This window comes from Pinus tabuliformis, chromosome 5_1 (genome assembly GCF_031772625.1).
Source record: "Pinus tabuliformis cultivar Carrire ecotype Pingquan chromosome 5_1, CPIR1, whole genome shotgun sequence".
Classification (NCBI taxonomy): domain Eukaryota; kingdom Viridiplantae; phylum Streptophyta; class Pinopsida; order Pinales; family Pinaceae; genus Pinus; species Pinus tabuliformis.
The window spans coordinates 816,146,428-816,164,608 of NC_142305.1; the positions used below are offsets into that span (position 1 = coordinate 816,146,428).

At 36.9% G+C, this 18,181-nt stretch overlaps 1 pseudogene; it reads left to right on the forward strand.

The window, feature by feature from the left end:
- The first annotated feature begins 7,142 nt into the window (after positions 1-7,142).
- Positions 7,143-16,394, forward strand: LOC149167416 (uncharacterized; annotated as a pseudogene).
- Positions 16,395-18,181: the final 1,787 nt, after the last annotated feature.

Sequence of the window (18,181 nt, forward strand, 5' to 3'; positions counted from 1 at the left end):
TTTCGAGCTTCAACAATTGTGGCCATAGGTCCAAAATAGCTTTTAGGGTCCAAATTACAGTGATTACTCCAGTGAGAAGCCTTAGATAAAATATAACTAGAGAGAACTTTTTATTTAAGAACATAAATCTTGTAACCAACAACACCAAATGTTACACTACCAAAGACTGCATATAAACCACTTATCTGCAATTTTGTATTTGAAGTAACCAAACCTCTACTCTTCAATATTCTCACTCTTAGGGTTTTCTTCCAAAAAATGTTTTAATGTTTTGGTATGTTGCATGTCTCAGTGATCTATGAATAATAAAACACAGTGAGACCCTTTATGTTGTCCTTGTATAGGCCTTAATAAGTTATTTGGAAACCACCCCTAGTATCAAGCTTAACTCCACCAAAGGCCACATTATATCTCCTATCAAAACCCTCACCATTTCCAGACCCGAACCTACAATCTTAATGACCTTTATGACCAGATAACAACTTGGATTTTCCACTTATACAACTCGATTTTTCACAAATTTATATAAATCTCTAATCATGAGGTGTAAGATTAGAATAGCACCAAAAACCAAAAACGCCAACAAAATACATTCTAATATATCATTGCTATCCATTTGAGCCAGGTTAATGTCATACCTCATACCAAGAACTTCCAGAAGAATACCATCCTTCGATTATTGCCTAGCACAAAGAAAGAAACCATCCATCCAATTGAAACTTGACAAAGATCTTGCAATGCTTAGGCATTTCATTCCTCTTCTTCTCCAATGACCTCGTAGGATTCTCCTTACTTACACCTCCAAAAACAAACATGAAGTTTCTAGATTTGGATTTCATGCAAGTGCTAGAGAAAACTGGTATTCAATTCTCCACTTCTATTGAATACTCTATTATAGTTATCAGTCGAATTTAAGTTCAATATAAATTGAATAAAATTAAGATATGAATGAAATGAATAAGGAAAAATATTATATGTGTCTGACCTTATTTTGGTTTCCTGTCATTAGATTTCAGCCCTGCAATCTTTATCAAAATTTAAATTATGGATTTTCTCAAATTGTTATTTTTAATGAAAAAGGGATTCAACACCCTATAATACTTCTAGCACAACCAGATTGTGTAATATTAACATCAAATACCAGCAACTCCATTAACCTAAAATCAATTTTCTGGATTTCAGGCCAAAAATACTGATTTCCTTTCCGTCTTGAGTAACCTAAAAAGGACCAAGTCATAGCATGTTCAGACAAGGGAAAACTAAATTTAACTCTTCTAACATATGATCCTTCTTAATTGTCCCATTTTTCTTTGGTCTATATCAGCTCTTCGAAAATGAAGGCCATTAATGTGATCCTTAGGCACCACATTTCACAAGATTGTTTGGAAAAAAATTGGATTTTGTCCAATCTCAAGTAGCGACTAATTTAATGGCACAATTAATTGGCCTGGTGGATTTTTTTTTTTAGGTAAGACTTGTTAAAAAAATGAGATTAGTTTTTAATTTTTATAATGAAAAATGTAATGATGTTTCTTAGGTCAACGTTTAAATTTGCATTTTTTTGGGTTAATTTTTGAAGTGAAAATGTTATTTATACCTGGTTTTGTTCATATTTGAAGCTATACCTAATTTTGACTTATCTTTGCTTGACATAATGGTGAATTTTTTCACAAGTAAACTATTTTTAAATTTAATTTCCCTTGAATTTTAACCCAAACATGAACATGGTGACCTAGAAGTTACCACTATTTCAGAATAATAATTTCACTCCTATTTTCAATTTTTGTTTATCAAAGAAGATTGTAGGTTGAAATAGAAGATTTGCTGATTTTTGGTTTTCTTACAACCATATTGTATATTTAGCAGCATTATAGGAGGGTCTAATTACCTGCTTAAATGAAGGTTGTGCTTCTCAAAATGGTCAATAGTTGATTAAAATGTTGCTTCTATCAACTATGCTATAGAAAATGGAGTCTCCTATTGGAAATAAGTGCAGTATACCCCTGGTGGGATGGGAGTGTTGTGAATTTTTCTATTGCATAGGAAGGCTTGTTCACTCAGATAATTTAATTGGCTAGGAAAACATAAATCTTAGTTTGAGTTTCCTAAAACTCCATCTAAGTGTTTGTTTTTGTTGTAAGTAAACCGCATAAGCCTAATTAGAGTAAACCATGATAGTTCATTTATACTCAAAGTTAAATCTGCAAGTTGAGAAAATAAAGAAGCCCCCCACCCTTAAAGATGATGGTGTGTCTCTTACCTTAAAGGTGTCTGGAACAATTTTTATGTCTTTCAAACAAAACTAGATGAAATCGGATGCAATATTATGTGCATTATTGAAAATATTTTGATGAGGTTATTTGAACATGACAATTAACGGGATTAAACAATAAACATTCATTAGTATGTTGAGTTAGTCATGTGAAGTTTTAGCTGATGTACACAATTTAAAGGAAAATATATTGTATGATGACATGAGCATCAAGAGGAAGTAGATCAGTTATTGAACAAGACCAAAAATGAAATGTAGGCAACCATGCACTCAAGGGGGTTGTCCCCTAGAACTGTGAACAATCCAACACATCTTACATTTGGTTTAGAAAATACCTAGAATGGCTTATTTACATCTCAAGTCAAGAGCAATAAAAGAGACTACTTGGATCAAAACAATAATGAGATGGTTAAATGTAGTTGTTTCTTGAAGGGAGATGATAACAAATCTGGGCATCTTAATCGGGAATGTTGTTCAAGGCCAAAAGAAATTATGAATATAATGAACAAGGAAAGAAGTCTTCTTAGTTGAGCAAGTGTTGAGAAGCTTGTACACATTATGCGGTAGGATAGTGAGGTTAACATAAAGAAGGAAAACCATTTTGTCTTGCATCTTACTGTGCTTGTAGGAGTGGTTACTACCATTGATAACATGGATTGTCTCAAGTTAATTTGTTTTGTTGGGAGGTCTATCTATCTTAGATGGATGGCTTGAAGAACTACAGAGAGGAAAATATGGGGGTAGTGGTAGTCTCAAGGAAGTTCAGAAAGCCTACGAGGATGTTGGGGGTCCCGGAGTCACCAAAGCTTAATAGATTCCAACATTAAAAAGTTGAAAACTAACATAGGGGAAGAGAAACATGGCAACATGTCTCCCATAAAGATGGGCCAAATTTTGAAAATTATGCCTAAATATTTGTATATATTATAATGACCAACTCTTTGATCAAAATAAAAAGTGAATATTATAACAAACAAGAATAATATAAATTATCACCAAAGCATGATTTAATTTTTTTAATTGTAAATATAAAATCTGGTAATTATTGGTGGCTAGTTCATTGTATGTAACTAGACATGTATTTGAAAAGCATTTTATCACATAAGCAATCATTAAAGAGGAAGCAATGTACAAAAAAATCTTGTTTTTTATTCAAACTTCTCAACTTCATTTATCAATGTCAAAGGTATGTGTTTTGTAAATGACGGCTAGGTCAGTTGGTGAAGCAGGGTGTTGTTATTCCTCCATCAAAGTTCAAGTTTCAAATCCCTTAGAGATATGGGTTGTGAAGTGGGATATTGTTATTCCCCCACCAAGTTTCAAATATCCTAGAGACATGTCTGCCCCTTGTGTGCTAGCCCATCCTTCCAAGCAATATCTTGGGGTTAGAGAAAGGTGAAAATCCTTCGCAAATCTTGTGGAATCGTAGCCCCAGTCATCATGGCTCTTGATTGTCTATGCTAACATGTACAAATACTCAAAATGCAATTTCTATAAGTAACAAGTGAAGGCTGAAGTTGTAGGAAGCTTCCACATAATAAATTTACTATAACCAGTAGGAATATGAAAAAACCTATTACATTCCCAATGTTTGAATTTTAGTTATTTTAATTTTGCATATGGATTTGTGAGTTTTCACCTTTGTAGTGTGCAATTTGTAAGAGTAGCAGATTAAGCATGTAATTATGTGAGGCTTCTCTGCAAGGTACTCCACATAAGAAGCTTAGTCTAACGGGGAGGAGTATGTGTACGACCACCTGTAAAATTCCCAATTTTTTAATTTTTTAGTTATTTTTAATACCATTCCAACTTTGGATTTGCATTGTTGTGAATTTTTGGTTGCAGGAGTTCTTCTCGCCTGGTTTATTAAGTGACAAACTTTCCAATGTTGATGCATTCGCTAAGAACATTTTTGGCTTGTTTCTATAGGTAGGAAAAATCATTAAATCCTTTAGATGGATGCCATTCCTACCTGTGCAACCAAATGATTCTATGTTGACTGTGTTGCTGCTTCTCTCAAAATTTCATTTCATTTAACAAGTGTGAAAATTATTGAAATGGATAAGCCATATGTTGAAAATGTGATTATTTAGTCAACAGTGGTAAGAGGATTGCTACAATGCAAGGGTAGAGATTTGTTTGATGTCATTATGCTAAAATTTGTCTCTGATGTGGGGCTTCCTTTCATGTCTCTAGAGGAGGTATTTATTATTTTATTCCATTTCTCTCTTTGCCTTGTTTTCCTTACCTATTAAAAATTTGGTTTCTTGTTTTTGTTTTGTTGGGAGGTCTATCTATTTTAGATGGATGGCTTGAAGAAATATAGAGAGGAAAATATGGGGATAGTGGTAGTCTCAAGGAAGCTCAAAAAGCCTACGAAGATTTTCTTTTTGTGTTATTAGAGGCCCTTGGTAAATTTCCTATGGATCTTGAAGCTCTCAAGACATGTAATGTTGGAAAGTCAGTGGGTCAGTTGCGCGCCCATAGGAACTCAAAGATTTAAAAGAAATAAAAGTATTTGATTGATGCATGGAAGAAATGTGTTAATGAGGTCATGAATAATAGTGAGTCAAAATATCTTCCAGGACATGCTACTGAAATTACTTCAGAAGGCTTGGCTCCATTGATTCACACTTCAAAAGCAATTTCAAATAGGATATGCCAAGAGGATATAGGAAAATCAACTTCAGTTTCTCTTGGGTCTACCAAGGTGTTAGTATCACTCTCCCTAAAAAATAGTTCTAAGGAGTACCACTAAAAGATGCTAGGTTTTAGTGGCACCACTTATCTTACAGTGTGTGCAAGTAAGGAAGAGAAAAGTAACAACTCTAGTCAATTACAGAATAACAGTCAAACTTGTTTGAGCAGGCATGCAAAAGTTTCTAGTCCAGTTCAAAAAGAACATACTTAGAGTTATATGGTATGCTTAGTTAGTAATAAGTCCTCTTTTCTAGTTCACCACATAAGATTTCAATCAAAAGTGTCTAAAGTTCACTTCTATCGGAGAGCCACAAAGAATCCATGGTTGGGAAAACATAGTTATGTAGTAGAAATACATCAGGTGAGAAAGACTCACTCTAGAAAATTATCTAAAAAGGGAACAAATATTTCTTAGGAGGATAACATTCAGAGGTTGATACTTGATAGTAAGACTTCCTAACCCATCCTGCCTACTAGAAGTGTAAATTGTGGATCGAATGCAAATAAAGCAATTCCTGGGAACCATGGGCTTTCTCTTGGAAAGAAAGAAAAATAGGATGTGCACTATGGGAAGATAAAATAATGGAATATTATTTTTTATGGTAATTCCTCTCTAGAGGTTAATACAAAGGCTTTCTAGAGAAATAGAACCAAATCTGTAAGTGCTATACCTATTGAATGGTGTACCATTAATGGTGAAGAGAGTGAAAAAATGTTGGAAATGTGCAATGCAACTCTAATTTTATCTTTAGACCATGTTGAAAGGGAAGAGTGAAAGGAAGACATGGCAGCGAGGACTGTTGATATAGAAAGAAGAAAATATTGTGAACCTAATGAAGGCTTCTCTATCCATTCTCAAGCAACAACAATAAGCATGGATGAACATGGGATGAATTTTATGGCAAGCATAGTTGTGATTGAAATCTCAAAAGACGAGAATGCAAATGTCATAGGCAATTCTGTAACAAATTTCATGAGAACAAGAGATAATTTAGGCCAGGATGGTTTATCATGTTATGGCTCCAAACTCAATTCACCTCGGAGTGATGATGTAGTAGGTCAGAATGTGTTGAATATGAAGAAAGACAAGAATGACCATTATTCCATGGATCATCAAGATGCTTCTAAAACCAACTTGGATACATTTCAAAATCATGAATTTACTGAGGATGCTTTGAATTCCTCTGTGAGGGCTTTGGAAACTAGAAATTTTGTTATGGTATAGGATGGTATAAAGTTCATTATTGAAGACATAATATAAGAGCACTCCTATTCAAATAGGGGTGGGGAAAAACCAAGGGATGAGCTCTATTATGATGTTGAATAATTGTACACTAGAGGAAAATATGGATTGGGTTCAGACTGTCAAAAACAATCTGAAATAGAGAGGAGACAAACAAGAGGGACTTGGTGGACACTAAATATAGGATGTAGTTAATTTACAACAATAAGAAGTACATGTCAAGGACATTACTGTACAAGGAGAGAACCAAGGAAGTAGTGAACACTGCCTGGAAAAGGAAGTAGAATTTGGAAATGAAAACCAAGAAAATCCAAGTGAAGGATATGTTCCATGCACACGGGCCTCCAATTCTGATGTTAAGGAGCCAAATAATTGTCATGCGGGACTTTTTGACAATGATTTTGTGCAAATTGCATGTCAAGTGGCAAACAATGTTTGCAAAAGAAGAGGGCCATGAAAATTAGTCTCGCTATAATAAGTTTTTTGATAAATATGAAAAGGGTATAAGTTTGTCTTATGAACAAAATAAAAATATTGATATGCTTGATTCCTAGCAGCATCATTTTACCTATGGACTTGAACATGAAAACCAAAGGAAGGGTGAACACAAAGGTAATGAGTATCTTCTTGTTGCTAGGAGCATCACATATAAGGATGATAGTTAGGAAACTCTGACCGAAAAAAGAGAGTGCATGGAACTAGAGTAGACTGTGGCATCTGGAGAAGTAGAAAATTAAAGAAATGATGTGATTACTAGTTCTGACAAGAAAAATGTTACTACAAAGATGTGATCTTGTATTTTTATTGTTATTTGTGACATTGAAAGGAAAGTTCAAATCAAACGTAATGAGATTTTAGAGGTATATTCTAATATTGGTTATGAAGTTCCACAAAGCATTATAGTTGTATCTTCACCATTTATAGAACATGAAGAATTCTGTAGGAAAACAGAAGAAGTACAGAGTGCATGGTCAGATGAACTGCACTCTTCTAACCAAATTATGGCAATGACCGTCCGTGCAACAAAGTATGATGGAATCGATGATTCAATGAAAGACTTGCTTTTGACTTAAATGAATCTGTTGAATTGGAGGAAGCAGGTCAATATGATGCAACACTATCCACATCAACTTCTTGTTTATCAATTTTTCCTTACACAAGTGGTTCTGTTCCCCTTACTGTATCATTGACTGGCTTAGTAACACCAAATGTAGTGGTTGCTAGGTCAAAGGGAAATTTCATTCCCCCAATAAATCCAATTCATATCATAGGATAACTAGGCTGGAAAGGTGATCTGAATTGGATCCATAAAGAACTGTCAAAGGAACGATGACTGTATCAGGCTGGGACAAACACTAAACAATTCAAAACAGTGATCAAAAACACCCTGAACCAGTGGCAATGGCAGCCAACATGGAACGACGAGGATCTCGGTCAAAGCACACTGATTGAGGCCCATGGAGACTGCACAGGAGGTCAAATTGGCCCCTAGGAGGCCCAGATCGGGAAACAGAGGAGGTTTTTGATGCGTGATTAGCGCTAATCACAAATCATTGGCCAAAAAGGCTCGAAATGGGGAAGCCCCGAGCACTCAGTCGTGTGGGGAGTCAGAGAACTGTAGGGCAAAAGGAAAAAAGAGCTAAAGGACAAGCCAGGATCCGCGCTCTAGAAACCAGCGGTATTGATCGAGGCACCCTCAAATGGTAAGCGGATTTGGATGGAAGAAGAACAATCCCACTCAACGATCGATGCGTGGCAAGCGGAGGAGAGAGAAAACTACCATTGATCGTGATCTAACGGTCAAGCAAGTCAACTGCAAAAAACGTGCGTATGTAATCGGATCCGGAGGCCCCAGATCTAATGGCTGAGATCACGCCCAATGGGGGTAGTGGAATCGACGAAGGATTAAGCTGCAATTTGTAAATATTTGGGGTTCATTTTGACTGCCATGGTGGAGGAATACTCATTCCATGAATGCAACTGAAGAATTGAACCAACGAAGTAGGCTAGCACCATTTATTGGAGGACATGTAGCAACTCCCTGTGAGCCTGATGATGACACTAAACAGGGAACTGCAAGCGCAACTATAGAAGGTGATTCGACGGAGCCAGAAGAGGAACCAAATAGACATGGGAATGAATGGCTTCAAAGCCATGAACAAAGACAGAAGATAGAGAGAGAATCCAGAGAGGAGGACGAGAGATAGAGAGACCAGAATCCCGAGAGGAGGACGGAACACAAAGAAGAAGACAGTGAAGCAAAAGCGAAAGATGGAAGACAGAGGGCTGAGTTGACCAAAGGCAACATCAAGCACTAGAGAGCTTGAGAGATTCAAGCCATCCTAGAGAGGATCTGTTCGGACTGATCACCACATTGGGATCTCTCCATTGTAGACCAGAGGGTCATAAAGTTGGTAGGAAAATGGGTTTGTTCACTCCAGTGACTTGGGAAATCCAAGAATCACCCTGCGAAGTAAATTTTTGTTTCAGGTGACTCATGTTGAACTCCTTCATTGTAATTCTCTCCTTAAGACACAATAAAACAACGCCACCACTAAGAGCTGGATTGGAGATGTAGCCCTGGAGGATAGGGTGAACTCCTTATTAATTTCTTGTTTTCTTGTATTTTCTTACTGTATTTCTCTGTTGTCTTTCCATTTCAAGTGTCTATGTATTCACAATCTAATCGATCCATTGCTTAAATAAGATAGACACACACACCAACACGAGTCTGTAATACCTTTGTTCAATAAATCTTTAACTGAGGTCACTCATAGGGTGATTATTAGATCAAGTGGTATCAGAGCTTTAGGTTGTAAGGTTAGACAAGCTTGTGTTGGTTTAGCTGTTGAATGCTCACTAGATCAAAGATCAAATTAGGAGAAGGAGAATTGGTGGAAACTAATCCTAAGATTGGGAGAGTCTATCATCGGAAGACAATGTCAGAGGAAGGTTCTGTGGGGCCAAACACTCAATTCATAGAATGTTTCCTAGCTATAAAGTCTATGGTAGAAGAAATGTATAGGGACTTTAGAAAGCATAAGGTTGAAGACTCCTCAGGTTCTAAACAAGATAAAGAAGAAGATGAGTCTCATTTCCATGACCATTCCAAAGGAAAAGGGAAAGAGGAAAGCTTTCTCACACATCCTAATAGGCCTGTGCATAATAAGAAAGCATCTTTGATCAAGCTAGATGTTAAATTTGATTTGCCTATATATGATGGAGAGCTAAGTTATGAAAAGTTGGACAATTGGATTAGACAAATTGATGTGTATTGCAGGGTGTAGAACATCGACTCAGACATGAGTAAGATTCAACTAGCAAGCCTACGCCTAGGAGGCACTGCCGTTGTTTGGTGGGAAGGCAGAACCCAAGATGATATGAAAAGACATGGTAAGACCATCTCTTTCTAGAGTGAATTTTTTTCTGCAATTAAAATGTAGTTCTATCCATTGGCCTACATGCAACAAGCCATGATGAGTTGGCAAACGCTTCGACAGTTGAAAGGGCAAAGTGTGCAAGGGTATACTCAAGAATTTAGAAAGAGAAAATTGATGTTGGGTATCTCATTAGACTCACCAGAGACTATTTTGAAGTACATTGGTGGTCTACATAGCTACATGAGGCATACCATCCTCATGTTTAATCCCACCAGTATAGATAAGGTATCTATACAAGCTACTCATCTAGAAGCTAGAGGAAAGAATGGAAATCTAGATGTTGGGGGACCATCCCAACCCATTGCAAACAAGAGCAAGGAGAAAATAAAGTAGAAGTGAAAAGAAAGGAAGGATAACACTACACAGAAAAGAAAAGATTCATGCACTCACTATAAAAAGGATGGGCATGATGATGAGCATTGTTGGATTCTGCATCCAGAGCTGAGACCTAAGAAGTCCAAGGGCAAGAAGAAGAAGATTGCTGCAACTATTCAGAAAGATTTGGGGTCAGACTCAGGAGATGAAACAACTATTGTAGCCAAAGGTATAAAAGGTAAGGATTCTGAAGCATCTACTAGTAATTCTACTCAATCTATTATTGACAAAGAAAATGAGAGAAAAAGACATGAGCTTTTCCATATTCAAGTTGGTTCCAAAAATCAAAATATTGATACTTTGTTTGATAGTGGCTCACAAGTAAATTTGATTTATGAAGCAATTGTAAAGAAATTGGGATTAGCAACTACACCTCAGAAGAAACCATACCCATTAGGATGGTTGAATGATAAAGCACAACTACAAGTGACTAGACAGTGCAAACTCAAGTTTTCTTTTGGGTCAGCATTTGTAGATGAGGTTGAATTAGACATAACTCCTTTGGATATATGTGGAATTGTTTTAGGAAGTCCTTACTTGTATGATAGAAATGTATTTTCCATAGAGCTGAGAACAAGTATCTACTTGTTAAATATGGAATCAAATACTTTGTAAGAGCTCATAAGCTCAAGAATAATTATACTCTCATAAACTCAGGGAAGATGAAAAGAATGGTAAATTCATGCAAACAATTCTTACTGATGGTTGTAAAGGAAAAGAAATATGATAAAACCAATGTATTTGAGGGCTGTAATGTTGAATAACAAGCTGATATAGAAAAGGTTGTTTCAGAGTATGATGTCTTATTTCAAGAACCTACAGGTCTGCCACCCAAAAAGGGAATAGTACATGATATTATTTTGCAACAAGATGTTCCATTGCCTAACATTGGGATGTACAGGTTGTTTTCTTTAGAGAATGTTGAAATCAAGAAGCAAGTGCAGGAGTTGCTCGAGAAATGGTTCATCAGGCCTAGCACATCACCATGTGGGTCACCAATCGTTTTGGTGAGAAAGAAAGATGGCTCGTGGTAAATGTGCATTGATTACCGAGCACTAAATAAGATAAGAATTAAAAATTGTTATCCCCTTCCTCGCATAGATGATCTTTTAGATCAATTGAAGGAAGTTATTTATTTCACCAAGCTGTATTTGCATAGTGGAGGCCATCAGGTCAGGGTTGTAGAGCAAGATGCATGGAAGACTGCTTTCAAAAGAAAGTAGGGATTGTATGAATGGATGGTTATGCCTTTTGGCGTGACCAATGCTCTTGCTACTTTCACGAGATTAATGAATGTTGTACTCATACCTTTTCTTGATGATTTTGTTATTGTGTATCTGGATGACATTTTGACTTTTAGTAAAACGTGGGAAGAACATTTAAAGAATGTTAAGCAGACACTAGATGTTTTGAAAAGAGAAAAACTTTATGTTAAACTCTCAAAATGTGAATTCGGCAAAACATCTCTAAATTACTTGGGTCATATAGTAGGGGGAGGTTCATTGAAAATAGATCCCTCTAAAGTGGCAGTCATTGTGAATTGGCCTAAACCCAGGTCTGCTACAGAAGTGAGAAAATTCTTAGGAGCAGCACAATATTGGAGGAAGTTCATTGCTAACTTTTCCTCAATTGCAGCTCCCTTACATGCTTTGACAGGATTGGATAAGGTGTTTCAGTGGGGAGGAAAACATCAAAAAGCCTTCGACACCTTGAAAGAAAAGATTAGTGAAGCACCTGTACTAGCACTTCCTGATCTACAAAGACCATTTGAGATCCAAACTAATGCCACTGACTATGCCATGGGAGCAGTATTGACACAGCACGATAAACCCATATGTTATCAGTATGATACTTTTAATCCTACAGTAGTTAACTATCCTACATATGACAAAGAATTTTATGCATTAGTTTAGAGTGTGAAAAAGTGGAAACATTACTTAATGGGCAAAGGGACAGTAATACATACTAATCATCAACCACTTCAATATTTGCACTCCCAAACTAAGTTGCAGCAATCAAGACATTACAGATGGATGGGTTTTCTACAACAGTTTCATTTAGTCATCAGATATAAAAGGGCATACATAACAAGGTTGCGGACATGTTATCTAGACCCATTATAAATGCATCTACCATACTTAAGCATAATTTTGTACTACATGAAAGCTACATTGAACAATATGCTCAAGATATGGACTTTAAAGATGTATAAGCAATTTTGAGTCAAGGAAAAAGAGTAGAAGAATTGGACTATCATGTGAAGGACCGACTCTTATATCATTGTGGGAAAATCTGCATTCCATAAACTAAGAGAGTGAAGATAATTAGGGAAGCACACACTTCTCTGATATCAGGTCACTTTGGGGTAAGTAAAACAGTTGCACAACTGCAAAGGTTTTGTTATTGGCTGAAAATGAATGAGACAGTTTCTAGACATGTAAGAGGGTGTGCTATGTGTGCTAAAAGCAAGCCTAGCAACCGAAAACTAGGCTTGTACACTCCATTGCCAGTTCCTTCTCACCCTTGGGAAAGTATTTCCATGGATTTTGTTGGAGGATTGCCTAAATGTAGGAAAGGTCATGATTATTTATATGTTGTTGTGGACAGGTTCAGCAAAATGTGTACTTTGATACCTTGTAATAAACATATTACAGCTGAATAGACTGCAAAATTATTCTTTGAACATGTATGGGTTCATTTTGGATTACCCACTTCCATTGTATCTGATCGAGACACCTGATTTGTGGGGAAGTTTTGGTCAAGTCTGTGGGAATTGATGGACACCAACTGAAGAAAATCACAACTTTTCATCTACAAACAGATGGCCAGACAGAAGTAGTTAACAAGACAGTGATCCAGTTACTAAGAGGATATCGCAGCAAACATCCTAAGCTTTGGGATGAACACTTGTGCTATGTGCAACATGCTTACAACAGAGCAAGACATTCTTCTACACATAGATCTCCTTTTGAGACCTATTTTGGTTTCACACCAAGGTCTCCTTTGGAATTTGTCTTTGGTAAAGATACCATGGTTGATGGAGACAGTGATGTGGACAAGGAAACTATATTCATTGAACAGATCTAGGAGATCCAATAGGCAGTACAGGAACAACTGGAAAAGAGCCAAGCCAAGTACAAGGCTAGGCATGATAAGCATTGGATGGAGCATAGTTTTCAAGTTGGTGACCAAGTTTGGCTATATATTAGCAAGGACATGATGCAAGGTGAAGGTAAAATGCTAAAGAATATCAAGTCTGGACCCTTTAGGATACTTGAGAAGATTGCTGAAAATGCTTTTCGCCTTGATTTACCAGCTTACATGCACATATACTCAGTCATAAATGCAAATTACTTGAGATTGTTTGATCCTTCAATGATTGAGGACCCTAAATAGCAGAGTCAGTTGCCTTCTATTGATGACCTGCTACCTGAATATCTTAATGAATTGTAGGAAGACACAGTGCTTGACAGTAAGGTGAGGACATTGCACAGGGGAGATGTGGAGTACCTTAGAATTGGACTCAAAGGTTCAAAGCCAAGTAGTGTAAAGTGGATTGAGATTGGACAAGTGAGAAAGAAATACGCTCACTTAGTCGATGCTTGAAAACCAAATTTTTGTGGTCCAAAAGCTTTTTCAGTGGGAAGGTTGTGATCCGAATTGGATCCATAAAGAACTGTAAGAGGAACCATGACTGTATCAGGTTGGGACAAACACTAAAGAATTCAAAATAGTGATAAAAAACACCCTAAACCAGTGGCAATGGCAGGCAACGTGGAACGACGAGGACCTCGGTCAAAGCGCACTGACCGAGGCCCATGGAGACTACGCAGGAGGACAAATTAGCCCCTGGGAGGCCTGGATCGGGAAACAAAGGAGGTTTTTGATGCACAATTAGTGCTTAGTGCTAATCGCGCATTGCCAGGTGAAAAGGCTCGAAATGGGGAAGCCCCGAGCACTCGATCGTGTGGGGAGCCAGAGAACCATAGGGCAAAAGGAAAAAGGAGCTAAAGGACAAGACAGGACCCGCGCTTTCGAAACTGGCGGTATTGATTGGGGTGGCCTCAAAGGGTAAGCAGTTTTGGATGGAAGTGGAGCGATCCCACTCAACGATCGACGGGTGGCAAGTGGAGGAGAGAGAAAACTGCCATTGATTTCATGCTAACAGTTGAGCAGGTCAACTGCATGAAACATGTGTATGGCATTGGATCTGGAGGCCCCAGATCTAACGACTGAGATCGCGCCTGATGAGTGAAACAGAATCGACGAAGGATTAAGCCGCAGTTTGTAAATATTTGGGGTCATTTTTGACCGCCACGGTGGAGGAAGACTCATTCCATGAATGTAACTGAAGAATTAAACCGACGAAATAGGCTGGTGCTATTTACAGGAGGACATGTGGCCACTCCGTGTGAGCCTGATGATGATGTTGAACAGGGAACTCCAAGCGCAACTGTAGAAGGTGGTTCGATGAAGGCAGAAGAGGAACCAGAAAGACATGGGAATGAATGGCTTCAAAGCCATGAACAGAGATAGGAGACACAAATAGAATTCAGAGATGAGGACGAGAGTCAAAGAGACTAGAATCCCGAGAGGAGGATGGAACATAGAGAAGAAGATAGTGAAGCAAAAGCAGAAGATGGATGAGAGAGGGACGAGTTGACCAAAGGCAGCATCAAGCACCAGAGAGCTTAAGAGATTCAAGCCATCCTAGAGAGGATCTATCTAGACTGAGCATGTAGGAAAACGCGTCTATGCACTCCAGTGGCTTGGGAAATCCAAGAACCACCCTGCCAAGTAAATTTATGTTTCAGGAGACTCATATTGAGCTCCTGCATTGTAATTCTCTGCTTAACACACAATAAAACCACTGAGATCTGGACTGGAGATGTGGCCCTGGAGGATAGGGTGAACTCCTTATTAATTTCTTGTGTTCTTGTATTTTCTTACTATATTTCTCTGATGTCTTTCCATTTTAAGTGTCTATGTATTCGCAATCTGATCGATCCATTTCTTAAATAACATAGACACACACACCATCACATGAGTATGTAATACCTTTATTCAATAAATCTTTAACTGAGGTCACTCATAGGGTGATTATCAGATCAAAAGGATTCAAAGCAACAAGTGCTTTTCAACGAGTAGACCCTAGAGAAATAATTGCTCTGCAACATGCTGTCCCTAAAATACATTTTCAGATTCTGATGCATTTAATTCAATTGGAAAATGAAATAGAGCATCATTAGATATTGATATTTATGTGAATTATGAGAAAACATCTGAAGATGGGGTAATAGCAGCATATTTATCTTCTCAATTATGTGAACCATCAACAAGCTTTGGATGCACAGATATGAGCGAAAAATATTTTATATCTTCAATTGCTGAACCGTTTGTTCCTACCAGGCCTTGTAGTCCTTTGAAGTCATATTTAAAATTGAATCACGTTGATGATAGTGGAGAGAATGTATTGATCAAAATGCCTCTTGGTACTAGTGCTAAAATTTTTGGATTGACTTTGAAGATTGACACTAGTGCATTGTCCATTGGAGATTCATGTGTTCTGAGATACTTTGACTTGAATGATGGGCTCACTTTTGATGATGGTGAAGACGAATTTCTACCTTAGAATTTTATCTCATATTCCCATCCTGTAGTTGACCTGAGAGCGAACAGTGAGCTATTCAATTCATTATCTTGTTTTTCTACTCGAGATGCCTTTCTGTCATTTACAGTACCTTTGCATTATAATGACAGGACAAATCATCAAGTTATCACTACAATTACATCTGCATCTCAGTCTAATCAAAGGTCATTACCTAGTTTTACTTTGTTGAGTGGTGATATATATATATAAAGGGCAGACATCATTCTCTTTAGGTCCTATTATTTCCTTTTCAAATGCTACTAGTAAATCCTACCCATTTATTGGATTTTGTTTAGGGTCAAGTTTTCATCTTAGCATTTCTTTTTTTTTAAGAGACTCACCTTCCTATCCAGAATCATTAGGACTAGGATGTTTTCCTACAGTTTCCTCTCAGGTAGTCCCTACAGGGCCACTCTCATCATCACATGTGAAACCATACTTAATAAGCCCCATGGTGGCATCTGGGATAGAGAGCAGTAGCACATGCACATGGCCTACACCAAATCTTGATGATTTAAATATAGGTCCTGAGATGCGTGACATCTCTTAAAGGGAAGAGAGGTTAGTCACCAGGGAACCTTCAGTAAATTGTCTTGTTTCATTGAAGCAGATGAAAGAATTATGCAATGGATCAACTTCAGGTATATCTTCAAAGAGAAAGAACCTGAAGAAGGTTGGGATGTGCATAGATTTGGATATAAGCAATCTATTTAGCAGTAAAATTATTTTTGGCTTATGAGGTATTACATGAAATCAACTGTCAATTGATATGTCAGACAGGAAATTTTTTGTAAACAATGTTCTTGCAAGCTATCAACTTCACTACCATCCTCATAATTGATTGATCATTTCCTTAATAAATTCTCAAATATTTCCTTTAATAAATCTATTCATTTCCTTGATAATTCTCAGATATTTTCTGGCAAGGATTGTAATTACTAATATCCTTATAATTTTTAATGTTTCTTCTTTGAGGTATGGACATGTTGGTAATTATTTCTCATGTAATGCCTTTAAAATACACTATGAAGTTTTTTAGGTTGCTCTAACTTTCTCTGTCTGTTTTTCTTGTTTCTTTTTCCTTCTGAAACTCATAGTTGTCTTAAAATTGACTTAGGACGGTTCCAATTATCTTAGAACCATATATTATTCTAAGTTGATTTTGTGCTGAATAGTCTTGTTTTACATTTGTAGCTGATTGATTGGGAAGGAGGTGGGTATTTGACCTCAAATTCACCAATGCTACAAGCAGAGATAGTTATTGGTGGTCCTAATGTAAATATGGGCTTTTTCAAGAACAAAGAGAAACTAATGATTCCTACAAGGTGATTGAACACTCAAACATAACTTATTTCAAAATAATAATAATTGTATTGATGGTTTACACTCCTACATAGTTTCTATTAGATAAGGTGGACAAGAGAGCAATGTGATGGTTCTATACCGGTGACGTAGGGAGATTTCATCCTAATGGCTGCGTTTTGATTATTGACTGTGAAAAGATATAGTTAAGCTTCAACATGGGGAATATGTCTCTTTGGGAAAGGTATTGATGGTTCTTACAAAAATATTTCAACTCTGTAAGTCTTCAACTATGTAAGTTGCCACATCCCAAGACGTTTCCTTTGTGCAGGTGGAAGTAGCCCTGATAGTGTGCCATTATTTGGACAATATCATGTTACATGAAAACCCATTCCACAATTACTGTGTGGCTCTTGTTGTTCCACAATTTCCACATTTACATGCAGATCCATTCCACAAGAGCCACAAAATGGCTAATCTCCACAATTTCCTTTTAGCACCCAACTAGAAATATGGAACATTTTTTATCCACTAGGGATATGCAAGACATGTTCTTACCATCTTTAGCTTTGTACTTTATATCCTTTCAAATTCCTTTCTACACATGTTTTCCAAGAATTTTAGCATCATTGTTTTTGGAGTAACATAGGTAATTTCAGTCCAACAATGCTACTTCTGGTGTAGCAATATTTCTTTTCATCAAATTGAGGTCAACAATTTGTTCACATCAATAGTGACATCAAGCCAATAGTTATTTAATTACTAATTGATGGAAATTTAAAACAACATTTTATTCATAACAAAATAGATGATAAAAGAAACAATACATTTTTCCAAAGTGGTGACATTTTTATCGATTAAACAAATGTTGATATGCACATATGCCATAAGCCACACAACATCAACAATTCATCATTGTACCCTTTTATGTACCAAATTTAGTGGAGGTTCAAATATGCAAAGCCATTCTTTCTACTCAATATCTCTCCATCTAAGCAAGTGAATGCATATCTTCTGTCTATAGTAAAAATATTCTTACTCATGCATGTTAAGGGAGTGTAGCTTACAAGCATGTGTTTTAGGTTTTTACCTATCAAGCATATGCTTTAGATAGCTTCTAACTTTGGGTTTTGTCAAGACATATTCTGTTGTAGAGCATATTGCATATGGAGTTCTAGTCCATCATATTGGATTTTTTA